The sequence below is a fragment of the Mus musculus genome, chromosome 5 (assembly GCF_000001635.26).
Source record: "Mus musculus strain C57BL/6J chromosome 5, GRCm38.p6 C57BL/6J".
Taxonomy (NCBI): domain Eukaryota; kingdom Metazoa; phylum Chordata; class Mammalia; order Rodentia; family Muridae; genus Mus; species Mus musculus.
The window spans coordinates 3,893,071-3,913,766 of NC_000071.6; the positions used below are offsets into that span (position 1 = coordinate 3,893,071).

At 41.0% G+C, this 20,696-nt stretch overlaps 1 protein-coding gene across 5 annotated transcripts in view; it reads right to left on the reverse strand.

Annotated features, from left to right (window-relative positions):
* Positions 1–863, reverse strand: part of Mterf1a (mitochondrial transcription termination factor 1a) — a 29,369-nt gene extending 28,506 nt beyond the window's left edge. For 3 of the 5 annotated variants that reach the window (XR_003955677.1, XM_017321000.1, XM_017320999.2), the window contains exon 1: positions 805–858. The gene's annotated coding sequence lies outside the window, so the exon portion shown is untranslated. Of the gene's footprint in view, positions 1–804 lie in introns of all 5 variants that reach the window. The other 2 variants (NM_172135.2, NM_001013023.2) reach the window with 2 other exon arrangements.
* Between the last annotated feature and the right edge of the window lie 19,833 nt (positions 864–20,696).

A 20,696-nucleotide genomic window follows, 5' to 3' on the forward strand; every position in this document is an offset into this window, starting at 1 on the left:
AGCAAATATCACAAAAATCTCCATGATTGTAATGAGTGAGGTCCAAGGAGGAAGATATACGTCCTATTCTGTCCCACAGTTGGAAAGCTCACAGGCTTTTAAAGAAAACTGATAATCATTCGCATTGGGGTACCACAATCAGCTAATTTTTTGAAGCAGCATTTAAGTGGAGAGTGTTTGTTGGTTTGTTTGTTTGTTTGTTTGTTTGTTTTAGAACTACACTTCAGCATCGGATTTGTCGTTAAGATGAGAGACTTTGGATATTTCCAGAAAAGGTAAGGGCCAGATGTTTCTACCACCACACCGCCAATCCGAAAAAGAAAAAGGCAAAAATACAACCAATGTAGTAGAGAATAAAGAGATCCAGGCTAGACACCTTCAAATCATTTTTGTGAGATGCACAACCTCTCGCAAACTAAACATTTCTCAGTCATAATAAAAAGAAAACGGCAACGCATGGGGGGAAGGTAGCGGAATCGCAAACGCACTTTAATACCAGAACCCCACGTTACACATACATTATTTCGTAATGCCCTATATATACAACAACCTAAGGGTGGGCACTGTCCCTAAAGTTACAAATTCCGAGCCAATGCCGAGCTCTTTGCTGTACGAAGTGTGGAGGGCTTGATGAGTCTAAACTCAGAACCGCCGTAATCCCACATCGAAGGCTCGCCTTCCCTCGGGCAGTTCTGCAATGGCCTTTAGCCATTCATCGCCCTGTCTAGCAGAGACTCGCAAGCCGCTCGCAAAGGCTCCAGCAGCTCCCCAGCCCCAGCCCGCACACTGCATCCGCGCTCCTACCAACGCTCCCGGTAGACACCTTTCACTTCCGCCTCTGGACGCCCGGGAGGGAGCGGAGTGCGGAAGTAACGGCTGACTTCCGGCCTCGGCCTGGCGCAGAGGTGACGTCACTAGCCCGGCGCGCTGTGCCTAAATCCTCGGCCGCCTGACCGCGGGAGCCCAGCAGGGGGCGGCTGAGACTGTGGCTGCGGGGACTCTGGGCTCTGGGCTGGTTCGAGACCACAGGGCGGCGCCAAGGCTTCCCTCTGGCTGGGGCTGAGATTCTGCCTGTACCAAAGAACAGGTTCAGTTTGATCTCTTTCTTTTAGGTTGCTTTATAGACCTTGGGGGTTTTTGTTTGTTTGTTTGGTAGGTTGGTTGGTTTTTATTTCCCCCAAATTCTTTTGCATTTTTCTGTTTGGTTTGGTGTTTGTAAGAATAAAGATTTCTATTTGGGAATTTAAATTATTAATAATCAGTTTACCCAGAAAGTGAAACTACTGATCACAGCTTATTCCTTGCCTGGGATTACTCAGTAGCTATTTATGGTGCACGTGTGGCTTACCTTCACCAGTATTGCGGAAAGCAAGACAACCTCTGCCTTCTGGACCGTAACTCCCATGGTCTCGCTTCTGCCTGAATATTCTCTCCTCAGCCTGCCCCATGGATTTTCATTTATGAACACCAGGAGATGGCTTTAGTCCTCTTGAAAGTGATATCAATGAGGAAAAGGTGCAGCTGAGATATTGGAGAGGTTGGGAAGACCAAGGGCAGGGAGAGAAAGATGAGGGGCAAAGAAGAGGTAAAGAGAACTAAGAGCAGTGTGGTAGATGATGTTTCTCAAGAGGCTGATTTGGGGTTCTCATCTTCCTTAAGGGTCTTTCTTTCTTTCTTTCTTTCAAGACAACTTTGTATGAAAGTTGTGTTGCTATGCAAACACCATTTGTTTTTTGAAAGGATGGTGACATGTAATGATGCTTGAGACTTTAAATGACTTCACTTGGAAGGAGGAGAGTAGGGAAGTCAAGATGAACCCCTCCCTAAAATTAGACTTAAAATCCTTGGGAATTAGACTCAATGTGTAGTTCAAATGCCATGTCTATGCTATCTTCAGAATTGCCCCTGGCCTCTTACAACCAAAGACTAATAATAATGATATAATTAGTAATATTGATTATTGTGCCCTTTCTGTCTGCCTCACTAGATTTTCCTTGAGAAGTTCACAGACCCTTACTTTACCACTAATGTCTAAGTCTCAACAAACCTAATTAGAGTGAGAAGAAATTAGCCCTCCATTCCTCTAAGAGAACCCACACATAAAATACCACCATCAATTGGCACCAGGATTCAATAAACAAATGTTCTTGCTACCTCTTTTTCAATTATACAAATCTTACATCTTCCTGTAATTACACTCAAGGTGTGTAGAAGGATTTTAATTTAACAACATGTCTACTCTAGCCAGAATACAGGCATGCCCTTAGCACATACTGTTAATCCCTCTAGCTGGAATACAAACATGCCCTTATTATAGACCATTAATCCCAAAGAATGAAAGTAAAGTTAGTTTGTAGAAGGAAGCACTCATGTTTGAATGTGATATCTATTGAATGGCAGATAACATGATGAATCAGAGAAACATTTGACAGAATAAGGATATGATCAATTCTCAGGAGAGAGAAGAGATGTGGAGGGAAGGATGGAGGGAGGGAGGAGGAAGTTTTACCAGGAGAGTTTTATAGAGATAGGTTGAAGAGAGAAAAGAACTAGATATAGGTAAAATGACAATGAGAAGGAGCCAGAAGATTAGAACAGATTGCTAAAATTAGTTTGAGGCCAAGCAGAGTCATTCAGTCAGAAGTGAGAAAAGGCAGATTAAATCAATCAGCTTGAAGGGGAGTTTGAGCCAGAACAGCTAAGTTGAGTCAGCCAGCCAGAGTCCCAAAAGAATTAGAAAGAGTGAACTCATTCATCAATAAGTCTCAGAGGCTGAACACATCCTAGCCTAGATTAGACTATTCTGAGGCTAGAAGTTTGCAGGAGAAGGCCCTTAGCAGATGGAGGCAGTAAGCCTCCAGAGAACAGTTACATCAGTGAATAAAGATACTTTTACAGAAGTCATTGTCTTACATAGGGTTACTACTGTTGTGATGAGACACTGTAACCAAAGCAACCTGGGGAGGAAAGGGTTTATTTAGCCTATGCTTCATCACCACTGTTCATCACCAAGGAAGTTCAGACAGGAACTCAGACAGAACAGGAACCTGGAACCAGTAACTGATGCAGAGTCATGGAGGAGTGCTGCTTACTGGCTTGTTCCTCATAGCTCGCTCAACTTGCTTTCTTTTTTAAAATTTTTATTAGGTATTTTCCTCATTTACATTTCCAATGCTATCCCAAAAGCCTCCCATACCCACCCACCCCCACTCCCCTACCCACCCACTCCCACTTTTTGGCCTTTGTGGGAAGCCACATGTGCCATTGCAGAGTGGCACTGACTACTGCTGGCCACCACGCATAAGTTTGGACAAACAACCAATGTATACATATGCAGTAAAGTTTTTTGCAAAGACACTGCCTGGCCCGGGCATGATAATGAGGCTTTGAGAGTATAACCAATCAGATGTGAGACATGCAAATGAGGTATGATAATGAGGCTCTGTGAGGTACAGAGAGAGAGTAGCCAATCAGATGAGGAACATGCAAATGAGGCATAGTGCATAACCAATCCGGGTGTGAGACACGCCTCTCCTAGGCCTATATAAGCAGCACCAGTTCTGGGCTCGGGGTCTTTTCGCCTCTACAATCAAGCTCTCCCAATAAACGTGTGCAGAAGGATCCTGTTGCAGTGTCGTTCTGGCTGGTCGAGTCCGCAAGAAGTGGTGCCGAAAACCTGGGACAAGAAACATCTTCAGGCATGAGCGAAGACCCCCTGCTACAGGGAGGATTCAGAACTGCATCGTGGGGAAGGAGTGGTTAATAAAGGTTCCCATAAAACAGACTGCTGAGAAGGATCTGGCGTGGATTCAGAACTCTTCAGCTGGGGAACGGTGGTAATGAAGTGTTCCTGCAAAACAAACTGCTGAGAAGGATTCAACTGCGTGGATTCAGAACTCTTCAGCTGAGGAACGGTTGTACCGGTAAGTATAAAGAAATTAAGGTAAGTCTCTGAGAGATATGCTTTCTTACGCAGTAGGTCTGGTAATTGTTGCTGGGTTTGTGTGGGACCAGCTGTTAAGGAAGGGCAGTGACTTTGTAGGAGTACCAGGAAGGCATATCAGAAACAGAGAGAAAGAAAAAAGAAGATGCGCGCAGAAAAATAAGTAACTTAAGAAATATAAAAAGAGAAAAAGAAAGGAAGCTAAAATATAAAGGTACAAAGGATAATATAAAATATAAAGATACAAAGGATAATATAAAGATACAAAGGATAATATAAAGATACAAAGGATAATATAAAGATATAAAGGGTAATATAAAAAATGAAGAACAAAAAATTAAGTCAATTTACCCTCCTCTCGAGGACTTTGACTAAAGAGGCAGCCTTCATCAAAGGCTTAAAGATAGCTCTCAGGGAAAGAGGAGTAACTATTAGAAGCAGCCACTGTGCAGAATTCCTAGAAGAAGGAGAAAAAATGAAAATAAGCTATTTCAGAGCCCTCCTAGGGACAGACGGAAAATGGGAGACGTCCTGCTTCCTCTCTGGATCCTATGGAGATATTTTTAGCTTCGGATAGGATATCTGTGTTCTATTGTCTGTTTTTGGTGCACCAAATTGTCTATATGTCTGTCAACTCATGTTTGTTTTTGCTTGGATGATTGATTGTTGTTCTGTGTTTCATGTTGAAAAATATAAAAAGTAGTCACAGTCTGCACAGCAAAAATTGACAAGTTAGCTGCACGGTGGCTGGGAGACAAGTACAGCTGAAAAAGCCCTGCTCAGGGCCAATTGCAAATGGAGCTTTTAAAGGGGCAGGCAGCCTTTTGCTTGTAACAGAAAGTTAGCTTAAAATTGGAAACCCAAGGTTGGAGTTATTCTAAACAACATAAGAAAACAGGTAATATGCAAAAGCAGTGTACAAAGGGTAGAAAGAGTATGTTTGAAAATAAAGTACATATCTTTACAAATAGAAGGAAAACCCTTTCAAGGTATAATGGATACAGGAGCAGATAAAAGCATTATATCTAGTAAGTGGTGGCCTGCTTCTTGGCCTGTTAATCAATCGTCACATAGCTTACAAGGATTAGGATATGAGGCTACCCCAACTATAAGTGCAAAATCCTTACAATGGAAAGATAAAGAAGGAAGGACAGGGCTTTTTCAACCTTATGTACTCCCTTTACCTGTAAACTTATGGGGAAGAGATGTGTTGTCAGCTATGAACTTTATACTAACTAGTGACTATTCTCAAAAAATCAAGGAAATGATGAAAGGAATGGGATATATACCTCGACTAGGTCTTGGAAAAAATTTACAAGGTAGAATTTCACCAGTTAAAGCCACAGTAAAGGCAGAAAAGAAAGGGCTGGGTTTTTTCTAGGGGCCACTGAAGAGCCTTTGCCCATTCCATGGCGTACGGAGGACGCGGTGTGGGTGCCTCAGTGGCCTTTACCCTCTGAGAAGTTAAAAGCAGCTAAAGAATTAGTACAAGAACAATTAGACCTGGGGCATGTGGAACCCACTCAATCACCCTGGAATACCCCCATTTTTGTTGTAAAGGAAAAGTCAGGTAAATGGAGATTGTTACATGACCTAAGAGCCATTAATGCACAAATGCAAGTTATGGGTCCTGTACAAAAAGGACTCCCCCTACTCTCAACTCTACCTAAGGATTGGAGAATTATAGTAGTAGATATTAAGGATTGTTTCTTTTCAATTCCATTAAATAAGAAAGATAAACCTAGATTTGCATTCACCTTGCCTTTTATTAATCATATGGAACCTGATAAAAGGTACCAATGGCGGGTATTACCCCAAGGAATGGCAAATAGCCCTACCATATGTCAGTTTTATGTAGGAAAAGCTTTGCAACTGGTTAGGGATGGTTTCCCCTCCTTAAAATTTTGTCACTATATGGACAACATTGTAATTTGTGGACCTGAAGAGGAAAGTATACAGCAAGCTTATGGCTTGCTTAATGAAACTTTAAAAAATAATGGTTTGAGTATTGCACCAGAAAAGGTACAGCAGTCTAATGTTAGTCATTTTTCTAGGAGCCACTATTACTTTACGATGTGTCACCCCACAAAAGATTAGTATTAGAAAAGATCATCTAAAGACACTAAATGATTTTCAAAAATTATAAGGAGATATAAATTGGATTAGACCTTTTTTAAGGATCCCTACTTCAGAATTAAAACCTTTATTTCAAATTTTAGAAGGAGACTCACATATTACCTCATTGAGACAATTAACACCTGAGGCTTCTGATGTTCTTAGGAAAGTGGAAAAAGTGATCCAAACAGCACAGTTAACTCGTATAAATGAGCAAGAACCTTTGTTTCTATGCATATTACGCACCATCAATCTGCCAACTGCTGTGTTATGGCAAAATGGTCCTTTAGTATGGATACATCCACATATATCCCCTAATAAGACTATAGATCATTATCCCACCATGGTAGCAAATATGGCCCACAAAGGGATAAAAACTTCAATTACTCACTTTGGAAAAATGCCTGATAGCATAATTGTCCCTTATACTGTCGCACAAACGCAAATATTGTGTGCTACTATAGATGAATGGGCCATTCTTAGATGCAGTTATTCTGGTTTAATTGATAATCATTATCCTAAACATCCGTTATTACATTTTATGTTATTACATCCAGTAATATTTCCAAAGATAACGGCTAATACCCCTATAAAGGGAGCCATTGATATTTATACAGATGGATCCAAAACAGGAGTTGGAAGTTATGTAATCAATGAAAAGGCTGTAAGGTTGCAATTTACACCAGGAGCCCCTCAATTGGTAGAATGTTTGGTGGTTTTAGAAGTCTTTAAAAGATTTCCTATACCCATAAATATTATCTCTGATTCTGTTTATGTAGTTAATGCGGTTTTAGCATTAGAGACTGCCGGAAATTTTAAGCAGTCTAGTCCAGTATCTGAAATTTTGGTGAAAATACAAAATTGTATTTTGATGCGTGAGCATCCCTTTTATATCCAACATATTAGAGCACATACATCATTACCTGGACCTATGGTTAAGGGAAATGCAATTGCTGACTCAGCCACCAGAGACATGGTTTTCCTATTACAAAGTTCTATAGAAAGTGCAAAGAAATTTCATCAGCTTTATCATGTCCCTGCTTCTACATTACTACAAAAGTTTAAGCTCACACGAAAAGAAGCCCGAGATATTGTCCTACAGTGTGGTAAATGTGTAGAATTTGTTAATGCACCTTCCGTAGGTGTTAATCCTCGCGGATTGCGACCCCTAGATGTTTGGCAAATGGACGTCACGCATATCCCATATTTTGGGAAATTACAATATGTACATGTATCCATCGATACCAGTTCTGGTGTCCTACATGCCTCTCCCTTGACAGGGGAAAAAGCAGTTCATGTCATATCTCACTGCTTAGAGGCTTGGGCTGCATGGGGCAAGCCCCTAGTGTTAAAGACAGATAATGGTCCTGCATATACTTCTTCTAAATTTAGCCAATTTTGCAAACAAATGCAAGTAAAACATATTACTGGATTGCCCTATAATCCACAGGGCCAAGGCATAATTGAGAGAGCCCATCGCACTCTGAAACAATATTTGCAAAAACAGAAAGGGGGAATAGAGGCTATGACGCCAAAGATGGCTCTATCCCTTACAATATTTACTCTTAATTTTTTAAAATTGGATGATGCTGGAAGATCACCAACTGAAAGGCATGGACAATGGCCTCAATCGCCCAATGAAATGGTCAAATGGAAAAATGTCCTTGATAATAAATGATATGGCCCGGATCCTATCTTAATCAGATCCCGGGGAGCTATTTGTGTTTTTCCACAGGGTGAAGAAAATCCACTTTGGGTCCCGACGCGACTGACAGGGACCATGAAAGAGCAAGATGAACCCCAAGATGATTCTCCTGCTCCTGATGATTGAGACCGGGATAAGTATACCTTTGTGGGCCATAGTAAGATCATGGCCAGTACCTTTCCCGGTACATTCCAATTCTTCTACCTTGCCTTTATTTTTTGCAACGGAATGTTATTTGGATGCGCCTTGTGCACGACAAACTCCTCAAGAGCCACGGGTGTATAATAGTACTAGTTTTCATTTGAATTATAAACTATGCTTTGTGCATAATGTGGATAAACCTTTTACACCCTGTATATTTTTAAAGAAAAAGATTATCTCTAATTGGGCAGATCCCATTAGCCAAAATAAGGTGAGCTCTGGAGTGTTGTTTAATGCTTTAACGCAAATTGCTCAAGGAGCACAATCAGGCTCAGGTGATGTTGAAAATAATATAACTTCACCTATAAACATCACCACTATTATGATAAAGGGAAAGGTGACCATTCCCAAAAGATCACGATGGCCTGTTGGCAATGCTACTGCTATACGCAGCATGCCTTGGTGTCATCTGGACCTCGCATTTCCTATAGTTTTTTCACCTTGTCAATCAAAAATTTTTCCTCGAAAAGAAATAGCAAAGGGTTTTGTTTTGTCACCCCCACTAGATTTTGCTGTAATGAATGATAAAGGAGATGCTACAGGGAAAGAAAATATTTGGCCATATTACCAATGGATTTTAAGCAATGAGGCAGGTGCTAGTACCAGTCTGTCAGCCTTTGCATTGCTGACTGGAACCTTTCATGAGGTTTTGAATGTTTCTGCCACTCTTTCCAATACCTCTACTCATTTAGATAATGTGACAACTAATAGAATTATCAGAAATATGACTACTTCTCCAGTAGAAGTTTGTGTCAATCCTCCATTTTTCTTTATATTGGCTGAATTTCAAAATAATCCAGAATGGTTAGATTGTACAAATGTCACTTGTTTTTTGACGCAATGCTGGAATGGAACCAAATTCTTAGCCTTAGTGGTTCATCTACCAATCTTTGTCCCTGTGCCTGTTGAGGCAGATTCAGAGAAGTTCCCAATAATGAGTCTTATTCGGCAAAAGAGAGGTTTTGGAATCACAGCTGCCATTGTTACAGCCATTGTGGTGTTCGCGGCATCAGCAGTTACCGCAGGAACTGCTATGGCCCATCAAATTAATACTGCTGACACCATAAGTCAGATAGCAGAAAAATCGTCTGAGGCATTGCTTACCCTGCAAAGGGTGGATTCTCATATCACCTCAGGGTTAATGTTAGTGAATCAGAGAGTGGATATTTTACAACATGATATGGAACAGATGATGGATGTCATACAAATGAGTTGTGTGGCATCCACATCACATGTATGCATTACTCCCAATAGGTATATTAATAATTATTTTATTAAAAGTACAGACCTATCAAATTACCTGAAGGGGAACTGGTCGCAGGAGCTGGAGAGGTTGCAGACGAGGCTGCAGATGCAGATCCTAAACCTTAATGGGACCAGAGTGGAACCAGTGACCCTCGGAGACTTTACCTCTTGGCTTACCTCTGCTTTTTCTTACTTTAAGGAATGGGTGGGAGTGATTTTGTTTGGTGCTGCCATATGCTGTGGACTGGTGTTCATGCTCTGGTTGGTATGCAAATTCAGTACCCAACAAAAACGTGACAAGGTGATTATAACTCAGGCACTTTTAGCTATTGAAAACGGCTCCTCCCCTGAAATTTGGTTATCCATGCTCAAGAATTAGTTGGCATCTGAGTTCTCTACTCTTGCACTCCACGGCACTGAGATGAGAGAGACTCAACGATCATTGATCAGCTCTTGCACATCACTGAGGTTTCCTCATTGCAAGCGATAGAGTGATCATGATTTCCCCACTAATTCATTTTTTGGCTGGCCTCTTTTGCAGAGTTTGCCCAAGGTCATTTAGCAGTTATTGTCACACAGCACTGTGGTATCCAGAGACGGGCAACTTTCCTCGTGCACAGTCCAACCTAAGACATGGGGCCCGGTGGCGATAGGGTTACCCTATGATGGGTAAGGCTGTGACATTAGAGGAACGACCTAAAACAGGAGCCACGGCGGATGAGCATAATTGCACAGGCCTAGTCCAGCCTCATTTTATTAAAACAAACAGGGGGAGATGTGGGAAGCCACATGTGCTTTTGCAGAGTGGCACTGACTACTGCTGGCCACCACGCATAAGTTTGGACAAACAACCAATGTATACATATGCAGTAAAGTTTTTTGCAAAGACACTGCCTGGCCCGGGCATGATAATGAGGCTTTGAGAGTATAACCAATCAGATGTGAGACATGCAAATGAGGTATGATAATGAGGCTCTGTGAGGTACAGAGAGAGAGAGTAGCCAATCAGATGAGGAACATGCAAATGAGGCATAGTGCATAACCAATCCGGGTGTGAGACACGCCTCTCCTAGGCCTATATAAGCAGCACCAGTTCTGGGCTCGGGGTCTTTTCGCCTCTACAATCAAGCTCTCCCAATAAACGTGTGCAGAAGGATCCTGTTGCAGTGTCGTTCTTGCTGGTCGAGTCCGGCGCGCGCAAGAGGCCTTGGCATTCCCCTATACTGGGGCATATAAAGTTTGCAAGTCCAATGGGCCTCTCTTTCCAGTGATGGCCGACTAGGCCATCTTTTGATACATATGCAGCTAGAGTCAAGAGCTCCGGGGTACTGGTTAGTTCATAATGTTGTTCCACCTATAGGGTTGCAGATCCCTTTAGCTCCTTGGCTACTTTCTCTAGCTCCTCCATTGGGGGCCCTGTGATCCTTCCAATAGCTGACTGTGATCATCCACTTCTGTGTTTTCTAGGCACCGGCCTAGTCTCACAAGAGAGAGCTCTATCTGGGTCCTTTCAGCAAAATCTTGCTAGTGTATGCAATGGTGTCAGCGTTTGGAAGCTGATTATGGGATAGATCCCCGGATATGGTAGTCTCTAGATGGTCCTTAGAATTGGGAACAAAACACCCATGGAAGGAGTTACAGAGACAATGTTTGGAGCTGTGATGAAAGGATGGACAATCAACTTGCTTTCTTATAGGAGCTAGGAACTCCAGCCCAGGAATGGCACCATCCAGTCAGGTCTTGCTGAGGTATTTTTCTCAAATGAAGCTCTCTCTTCTCTGCTGACTATCTTGTGTGAAGTTGACATAGAACTAGCTAGTATCCTCACCAAGGGAGCTTATGGCTCTACCATGAGGGTGCTATACTTTTGCCTGTGGTTGTTTGCATTTGAGAATTCTACATAGAGCTCTGGTTGATTAAAACAGTAAAGTTATCCAGTGAGTTTCAAGTTGTTAACATCCTGCAAACTAACAAAAAGCTAGCTCAATTTCCTTCCCTTTATGCTGACCTCATAGTCCTAAAGATCTTACTCCAGGCAACTTACTTTCTTTGAAGAGTGCCTAACCAGAATCTACAGAGACTCCTTGAGTCAGATTTCCTATTATAACAAAGGCCTATGGCAAAGAACAGGATACTGGCTTAGGAAATTTGCTGCCTGCAGTCCTGAAGGGATCCTGGATTCAGTGGGAATGAGGCTGACAACATAACAGGACAGAAGTGGCCAAGACAAATAGAATAATTCATAGAAATCCTAGACAGTCATATGAGTTTAAACACCTGTGGGGTGTTTTGATCTTAGAGAACTACATCTTTAATCAATTATCACAGTGTAATTTTCAATCTTGGTAGAGAATTTATCTCATCAGAGAGTTGGAAAACAAATACTAAGAAGGATGGCATCTTCCTTGTTCAAAAGTGTCTACATTATGTTTTAAAATTACATCTGTAAAGACTTATTCCTCATTTTTATAGCATAGTAGTTTTAAATTGAAATTATTTGAAAAAGGAAATATTAAGCTATTGGTGGGAATTTTTTCTACAAAGAGCCAGACAGTTATCAGCTAAAGCTTGCTGGCTCATTTGTATATTATTTTCTCCATTCCTACTTCTTGTTTTAACCCTTTACTATTTTCTACCCCCTTCGTGTGTGTTTGTGTGTGTGTGTATCATCAACACCCTGACTCACACTGTTAAATTGACTAGCTCACATTTTCTTTTTTCTGAATGTTCCCCAGAACATCAGGATCCTCTGTTTTTGTCCCAGTTCAACTATGTTCTGTCCTTTCTCCACCTTGACATCTCTAACACTAGCAGGAGTCTCAACAGAAACTTCTTATCTAGCCCCCTCCATTGTTGGAGTAGTGGGCAATGCTTCACTATGGGGGACCCCATTTTCCCAATAAGCAGTTTACTATGCTGTTTTTCAGAGAAGGTATCTATAAGGAGCTTACATAATTAGTTCTGTATCATGAGCTAAAATGTAAGCAGAAAGTACAGTCATATTATCTGAAACCAGAGTCTCAGTGTAGACCCAAACTCTACTAATCTCTACAGCACTTAATACAATGCCTTCCCCAAGGAGTGCCTCGGTGTTAAGTGGAGTAAAATGGAGCTGCAAGTTTTGAGAGTTCAGAAGTAAATTACATCTGAGAATTTCAAAGAGAAAACAACAAATCCATGATTGTCCAGTTAAAGCAAGCTGTATTTCCGGTTGCACCAGGACTGGCTAGCCAGCTGTCTCACCCTAAGAAGGGATTTGAGAGATTAGTCTCTGTCAGACTCTTGAAGTCTCTTTTGTAGGGACATAGGTGTTCACATGGGTGAGAGAGTAGGCTGTTACACGTTATTAGAAAGATACAGTGAAAGGGAAGGAAGTTGGGTAAGGATTACATCATGGGAATGGGCTTGCAAGTTTAGTGCAGACTGAAAAGCCTGCTTTGCAGTTTACATCAGATCTAAGAAACAGGAACTTATTCTTAATTACAAATGGAAACTTCAACTTTCAAGGATGTAACACAGGAGAAACAGAACTGCAAACAGAATTCTTTTTTTTTCCATTTTTTATTAGGTATTTAGCTCATTTACATTTCCAATGCTATACCAAAAGTCCCCCATACCCACCCACCCCCAATCCCCTACCCACCCACTCCCCCTTTTTGGCCCTGGCGTTCCCCTGTACTGGGGCATATAAAGTTTGCGTGTCCAATGGGCCTCTCTTTCCAGTGATGGCCGACTAGGCCATCTTTTGATACATATGCAGCTAGAGTCAAGAGCTCCGGGGTACTGGTTAGTTCATAATGTTGTTCCACCTATAGGGTTGCAGATCCCTTTAGCTCCTTGGCTACTTTCTCTAGCTCCTCCATTGGGAGCCCTGTGATCCATCCATTAGCTGACTGTGAGCATCCACTTCTGTGGCAAACAGAATTCTTAACCTGCAAGGTGTATTGTTCAGGTTTTGTTCTCCCACTAACTTGCAAGGTGTATTTCTTCTTCTTCTTCTTCTTCTTCTTCTTCTTCTTCTTCTTCTTCTTCTTCTTCTTCTTCTTCTTCTTCTTCTTCTTCTTCTTCTTCAGATTAATTTATTGTTATATGTAATTACATTGTAGCTGTCTTCAGACACACCAGAAAAGGACATCAGATCTCATTATGGATGGTTGTGAGCCACCACATGGTTGGTGGGATTTGACTCAGGACCTTTGGAAGAACAGTAGGAGCTCTTAACTGCTGAGCCATCCCCGCCAGCCAAGGTGTATTCTTCTTGTTTGGATTTTTCAGTATTCAAGTATAATATGTCAAATTAACATGTTGTTCCATTTTCATGGATTTCTGCAGCTTTCTAGGGTTTTTTTTTTTCTAGTTTTGAATCAAGCAGTGAGGAAGGCTGGAGACAGTAACCCTTCACTCTGAAACTATATTTATTGATGTTTTATTTAACCATGAGTTGACCATTCAATACTTTTTCACCAGCTCTGGTCACAAGAGAAGCCATGAAACACGAGAAACAGCCCCTGCCATTAACATGTCTAGTGAGATACAGTTTAAAGCACGGGGTTGTATCAACTCATATATATGGTTCAGTTCTAGAGTTCAGAATTTCTATCCAATGGCATCTTTTGTCTTTGACCACCTAAGTAGTGTGGTTATTTATCAAGAAGGCTTAGTTTTCTTCCTCCTATTCTATGGGCTCAAATAAAAAACAAAACAAAACAACAGTGGATTCTGGTATGTTGGAAGTAACTGCTCCCCTGCTGAGTGTTGGAGATGGGGTGTAGCTGTTCCTTCTCAGCCACAAACACAAGGATTTAGACCAACCCCAAACAGAACAGCATGAAAATGTGGCGTCCTGTCTCCAGCTTTCCTCACTGCTACCCATGTCTCCCAGATTCCCCTGGCCACTAACAAGCCAAGTAGACTTAGAGTGTTCTCACTGCAGAACTACCCACAGATTTTTTTTTTTTACCACCTTCACCCTGAGGAGGATGCTTGACTTTTTCACCTCTGTGTACATTACATCATTCATAACTCAACCCTTGCTGCATATTAACATCACCAAGGGAGCTTTTTATAGGTACTGAAGCCCAGCCTCCTCCCACAGTGATTCTTGTTAATTGCTTTGACATAAGGATCAGACCATGGTATGACTTTTCTGGGGTGTTTTTTTTTTCTTCCACTCCTGGCAATGGTCCTAATATACTGGCAGAATTTAAAACTATTTCACCTTTGAAACTAGTGTCTTAATTTATTCTTCTTACCTACGTCTAAACTCAATGTGGAGGCTAATTCTATTTCTAGTCAAGGAGAATTCAAGGGTTTTTTGGCAGCAGCATCACAGTTTAACACTGAAGAGTCTAATTCCACAGAAGCCTGGACTCTTGGTTCTGATAGTTGCACATCGTTGCTGTTGTTCATTGTGATTAAACTCTCCCTCAACGGAGCAGGAGCAGCAGAAAGGGAGACAGTTTCTAGGGAAGGAAAACAAAAGGTGATTGTTCTAATGTCCTCCTGCTGCCTATCAGCTCAAATCAGTTTTACAAAGTTGCCCTGCAGAAACTGTCACTGGTGGGATTCTGTAGGAGGTTACATGACCTGGCTGCTCTTCAGTAACTCCTCGGTCAAGCAGCCAGGCATCTCTCAGCATTTCATTCCATCTGCCTGGGGCAGCAATACCCATGGCCATGCTCAGAGACCACACCTCTTGTTCTTTAGTTTCCCCATCTCTTGTTTTGTATCTAGTTAATTCCAGATTCTTTTCTCTTTTGATACATCTTCAAGTTGCTTGGATCCTATGGTTTAATCATGCTATGTACAGTCTAGTATTGGTGGTATATTTAAAGCAAAGGAAAGGAAGACTGCATGGTTTTGAAAGTGAAATTTTGACAGAAAAATTAAGAACAGCCCTTAGAGTACATAAAGTATTAATAACATTTTCAAAATCTCCATAAAACTATATTCTTAATGAAACCCTTTGCTCAGAAACCAACATTCAAGGCTGTCTGGGGAGTAGCCACATATGTACCAACACATGGATGGAGAGAGTGGGTTTATGGTAGCATAGTATGATATAGGTTCAAAACAAATAAGCAAATAAACAAGCATAAGTTAGTAAGGAAAGGAGAGATGTGGAGGGAGAAGATAGGCAGAAACAGAGAGACTAGTGTTCAGGAACACAACATTATAACAATATTTTTAATTCCTTAACTAAGAAGTCCACCTTTCCCACGTCAGTGGAGACAGTTCCCAAGCAGAAAGAGAAGGAGGCTAGTTTCTCATTTCTTCTTACTAAGGCAAGATCTCACTATGTAGCCCTGACCAGCATGGAAGTCACTATATAGACAAGACTAGTTTTGAGTCTGGCTGCCACTGCCTTTTTGAAGAACCGGGATTAAAACCTGTCTGAAGGCTGATTTGATGATTGGTTACTTAGTTAATTAGATTAGTAACTTTACTTAGTTAATTAGATTGGTAACTTCCCAGCTACAAATGAAATGGATATTGCTACTGTCTTTTGTGAGCTAGCAGAAACAAAAATTTCAGTACAATATTTTATGAAATAGTACCCTTGTACTTAATTACTATGACAGTTTCAAAAACAATTTCTATTATTATGCTTACAAGAATTGTCAGAAAATTGTTTTTTAAGTTCAAATACTTGTCTAGTTAAAAGTAAGCATCTAAAATATATTTTATTCCTGGCATTAAATAGAAACCCATGCTTGACCCTTTTCTCTGTTACCCAGTCAGTGTGATCTTCTCTGAGTGTTAACCTCAGAAAAACTTTGAGAGGTTTAAAAGTGCATAAAACAATTCAGTGTTTCTTTATTACACAAGGGAGAATTGCTTTCTATTGCTCATTATTGTAAGCAAGAAAAGGACATATTGAAATCAGCCATTGTGAGTCAGGTACCCTAAAGCTTTTAATTAATTGCCTGCAATATCTTAATCCCTCCTTAAATTTCTTCTCCGGATATGTTACTCCTACAGTCTAAATTATTCACCTCACTGAACTTTCTAACCTGACAGAGCCTCTTGCTCTCTAAGTTAGAATGCCTTTCTATTATGAGAGCAGGCTTCAGCTCAATAATAGTTTTCTTTTGTTAAAGAGAAATGTAAAGAAACATCATGTCTAAAAATAGATACTTGGAACTTCAAATCCATCAGACCATTTGTTGTACCAATTCAAGGCTCAGGAAACAAAGGCATGTTTCTTCTGGGGGTATGTATTATTACAGTCATCCTGGGGGTTAAGTGCCAGTTCATTTGTATGATGGTTTAGTTATATAAACGTCTTCAGAGGAGACACTGATATGAATTCCTGAGGGGGGAGGGCAAAGGAAAATTCCCAAAAACTGGCACTGACCTGGCCTGCCTGCATGTGCACCTGTGCTGTGAGAAAGCATGTCAGAATTTGAATTTTTTCTAGTGTACTTAAGCTTTTTTAAGTAACATATTTAGTGTGATTTTCGTTAGGAATATACAGGATTTGGAGGTCTTCACCTAAAAGCAGGATGGCCTGCTGTGAAAGTGTTGAGACCTCTCCCGGTCTTTTTTCCTGATTGAAGTTTAACATTTTTCTCTGATAGCTGTGCACTTGATGGTTTTATAGCTTGAAAGTTCTTCCAAATGTTGGAATACGTTTTCAGAAATAAGAGTTTTAGAATTAATCTCTTAAGTGTTTTGCAAATATTGCTTGAATTTATGATCTGTAACATATCTTCTATCATGGATATTCTACTGTCTTCAGAAATATGTTAAAGTATTATGCTAAAAAATGACTCTAAAACCGTGTATCTTGTATACTGAAGTAATTTGACATCAACAGCACTAGGGCTAAAGGGGAGGCACTTCTGTCTTTCCAGTCCTCAGCTCTCTGCTTCTATTTAGATGGAAGATATCCAACTACAATGGTGTGTCTCCAAGACAGGAATGTTTTTAAATGTTCAAGCTGAGAGATCCAAGTCTCTAATTACTTGGCATTATTTACAACTAACAAAAGAACTTAGTCATTTTCAAGTGATGAAGAGGGTTGGAGGATATAAAACGTAGTTCTCAGATGGTGTGCTTGGTTTACTTTTACATGCCATATATATATATACATATACATCATATACATATATACACATACATACATATACATGCATATATACACATATACATGCATATATACACATGTGTGCATATATGTATATATGTGTATCTATGTATACACACGTGTGTGCATTTATGTGTATTATTTGGTAGAAAGATGATGAAAAGTTACATGAAATGAAATGTAAATCTCTTTACCTTTCCTCAGTCACCAGTTTCACTTCACTCTATCCAGTCAGTGCTTTGGAGGTTCTTCCAATGATCATTCATGAATTCAACAACATATACAAGTATACTCCTTGTCCATCCATTTCCATTCATATCTCCCCCTTTTCCTTCCTGCCTTTCCTCCTCCCTCCCTCCTTCATTTCATCTTTCATATGAAAGCCACTATGATCATATTCTTTTCTGTTTCTTGATGTTTCATCTTCAAATTTGTTCTGAGTCAGTACATATAAAGGTCATCATTCCAGCTTGTGGCTGCACAGTGCTCCACCGCAGTGCTCCACCACAGTGCTCCACCACAGTGCTCCACCACAGTGCTCCACTGCACTGCTCCACCCCACTGCTCCACTGCACTGCTCCACCGCACTGCTCCACTGCACTGCCCCACTGCAGCGCTCCACTGCACTGCTCCACTGCAATGCCCCACTGCAGTGCTCCATTGCAGTGCAAGTGAAGTTAACACAATCTCCTAAATACTCTCTCACAAAGAACATACAGATGCTTCCACCTTTAGCCGTCATAAACAGGCTGCAGCAAATATACATGCCTAGTGTTGAATAATAAATGTCATCTGCAGAGCAAACTCCCAACACCTTGAAATTTAATCAGAGCAGGAACAGTTTCATTTGATAAATAGAACCAAATTGCAGATCATAGAAGTTACACCCATTTTCACTTCCAACATTAACATATGAGAGAGAATCCATATATGTTTATGCAGCTTCATTTATTCATCCAAAGGAAATTATAGAATGCTATTGATATGTAGATTGTAAATTACAGACAGACTGCATTGGAAGGTAAGAGCAAGCTGATAGTGCATAGCAACTGTTTCAGTTGATAACAAGCAAGGGCATCATAGCACAAGAAGGATTTTATTGTTTTGCTTGTTGCTTGTTTTTTATTAGTTCTGTGACATTTTTATATAATGCATCTTGATTAAATTCAACCTCTCCCAGGTCCACCCAACCATTACCTACCCACCAAACTTTATGGCCTCTTTTTTTTTTTTTTTTTAAACCAGTCAAGTCCAACTTATGCAACTCTTATATTCTTAGATATGTGGCCTTCTACTCATGTGGTCAGTTTACTAGGGGCAATGCTCCTTAAAAACCCCAAACAACAACAACAACAACAAACAACAACAACTCTCAGCAAGGAACAGGACTCATGCCCAGCTCCCCTCTCTGTGCTGGGATTTTATCTGGCTTCAGCTTGCACAGGTTGTGCAATATGCACAACCACTGAGAGTTCAACCACTGAGAGTCCTAAATCATGGGTGCAGCAACTAAAATGCTAATCTTGTAAGCCTTGTTAAATCTAAATTCTCCAGTGGCAAATCCTGATGGACACTAGTAATTACATTTTGTCCTCATGCAATCCCTGCCCAAAAAGACCTAACTCTCCTGCTTCCTGTCTTCCTCTGTCCACCCCTGAAGTCCCGCCTACTCACCCAGTGATTGGCTCCTTTATTCATTAGGGGATTGGTTCACAAGAAGTCACCTGAATATGACTCTCACTCCTTGTCTGCAGCCCCACCCAGGTGAGCAGATTTAGCATCATCATACAAAGAGCACCAGGCTGGTCCATAACAATTTGCTATCACTGAGAATACAATGGTCATCTTCTCTAGTGGTAGAATCAGCTTCTTATGTGATACCAACGCAATAGGTAATTTTAAGCTAATGGTCAATTTGTAATACCAGGCCCTCCTTAAAACCAAACTCATTGTTACAGCTACTTAAAGTTGGCTATCCTTAAGTTGTTTGGAATTGTACAGCTAAATGTCTTCTGTTTTGAGGAACTGACATTATGAAAGAGTCAGGAGCATAAAGAGAATCCATTTTACATTTCTCTAATAAACAAGATTCCTAGCACAAATTGTAGGAGTCAATCTCTGGATCGTTTGAATAATGCATCTCCAGAAGTTGCTACCATTGTGATAGACTAAATGGCAATGTTCCAGACTACTTATTGAAATGACTGCTTTTGCTTTGTTAAAGAAAAAAAAAAAGACTTTCAAAAGCTCAAAGGCTGAAGTGAAATGTTTTTCAGGTGTCTATTTCTTATATGTATATCTATGATTCCATCCCATAGACATTTTTGTGTGTAATATTTGTGAATTTCTTCATTTTTTCCATTTATTTATTTATTCACTTTACATCCCGATTGGAGCACCTCCCCTATCCTCACAGACCACCTTTCTTTTTCTTTCTTTCTTTTTACTTTATTAGATATTTTCTTCATTTACATTTCAAATGCTATCCCAAAAGTTCCCTATACCCTCCCCCCTCCGCCCTCCTCCCCTACCCACCCACTCCCACTTCTTGGCCCTGGCATTCCCCTGTACTGGGGCATATAAAGTTTGCAAGACCTAGGGGCCTCTCTTCCCAATGATGGCCAACTAGGCCATCTTTTGATACATATGCAGCTAGAGACACGAGCTCCGGGGTACTGGTTAGTTCATATTGTTGTTCCACCTATAGGGTTGCAGATCCCTTCAGCTCCTTGGGTGCTTTCTCTATCTCCTACATTGGGGGCCCTGTGATCCATCCAATAGCTGACTGTGAGCATCCACTTCTGTGTTTGCCAGTTTCTGGCATAGCCTTATACGAGACAGCTATATCAGGGTCCCTTCAGCAAAATCTTGCTGGCATATGCAATAGTGTCTGAGTTTGGTGGCTGATTATGGGATGGATCCCCAGGTGGTGTAGTCTCTGGATAGTCAGTCCTTTTGACAGACCACCTTTCTACCCACTTCCATTCTCCTCAGAGAAGGGCATTCTCCCACACCTACTACTACTCTCCCCCACCATCCCCCTGTACCAATCCTTTCTCACTGAGGCCAGATAAGGCAGTCCAGCTAGAGAAAAGGGATCTAAAGGCAGGCAATAGTCAGAGGCAGACTCCTTTCCAATTGTTAAGGTCTCACATGAAGAGCAAATTGCACATCTGTGTAAGGGGTCTAGGTCCAGTTCATTTATGCTCTTTGTTTGGTGGTTCAGACTCTATGAGACTTATGGGCCCATGTTCTTTGGTTCTGTAGGTCTTCTTGTGGTGTCCTTAACCCCTCTTGCTTCCCCAATCCCTCCCCCAACTCTTCCACAAGACTCCCTGAGCTCTGTCAAATATTTGGCATTGGGTCTCTGCATCTGTTTCTATCAGCTGCTGGATAAA